Here is a 1083-nt window from a genome sequence, read left to right on the forward strand (position 1 = left end):
CAGGTGCATCCAATCATATGACCAGCCATGCATAATGGTTTGGAGAGATGCAGGATTTGCAAAATGCAGGTTAGGTGCAGACATGTGATGATTCATGCCACCCAATTTCACACATTAGAAAAGTTCCCTTGTCCTTGCATGATGGTAAGTCAAAGAGTCTTTCAAATGTATTACATGTGCCATCTATTTACAAAGAACTTGGTGTCAGTCGGGGTCAAATGGTAGAGCAAGGGTTGCAAGTCAGATTTAATGCAAAGGGCTGCTTTGTAGAAGACTTCAATGACAAGTGCAGGTTGGTAGCAAAGGGAAGTAGAGTTGGACGTATGTTTACTCTGGATGCTGGAATTCCTACTATGAATGCTACTATGTATGCTAAAGGAAAAGGTGTTGTTGTAGATATTGAAATTTGGCACAAATGCATTGGACATGCAAATGTACAAAGGCTGAAATTAATACAGTCCAAAGGGTTGGTTACAGGATTGCCTACATTTAGAGTTGCAGAATTTCATAAGGTATGCGAAGCATGTCAGTTTGGTAAGCAGGCAAGACAACCCTTTTCACATGACAGAGATGTAAGCAGAAATATCCTTGATGTTGTGCATATAGACATTTGGGGGCCTACACAAAATGTATCTCTTGGAGGCAGTTCATACTTTGTCACATTCATTGATGATTGTTCTAGAAAGCTGTGGGTATATTTTATGAAGGAAAAGAGTGAAGCGTTTGAGCACTTTACAACTTTCAAGGCTGCAGTTGAAAGAGAAACAGGCTTGAAAGTAAAGTGCTTGAGGTCAAATGGAGGGGGAGAGTACCTCTCGATTGAGTTCAGTGATTTTTTGAGGTCTCATGGGATAAAGAGACAATTCACATGCAGATATACCCCACAGCAAAATGGGGTTGCTGAAAGGAAAAACAAGCATATTGCAGAAGTTGCACGCGCCTTGATGGCTGAAAAGAATATGCCTAAGCATTTTTTGTCTGAGGTTGTTCATATTGCTGTTTATATTATGAAAAGAACTCCCACAGCTGCAGTTCATGGGATGACTCCTGAAGAATGCTTTACTAGCAAGAAGCCTGATGTAT

Source organism: Lygodium microphyllum, unplaced genomic scaffold (genome assembly GCF_053477565.2).
Source record: "Lygodium microphyllum isolate KBCC unplaced genomic scaffold, Lygodium_microphyllum_v1.1.10 scaffold_55, whole genome shotgun sequence".
NCBI lineage: Eukaryota > Viridiplantae > Streptophyta > Polypodiopsida > Schizaeales > Lygodiaceae > Lygodium > Lygodium microphyllum.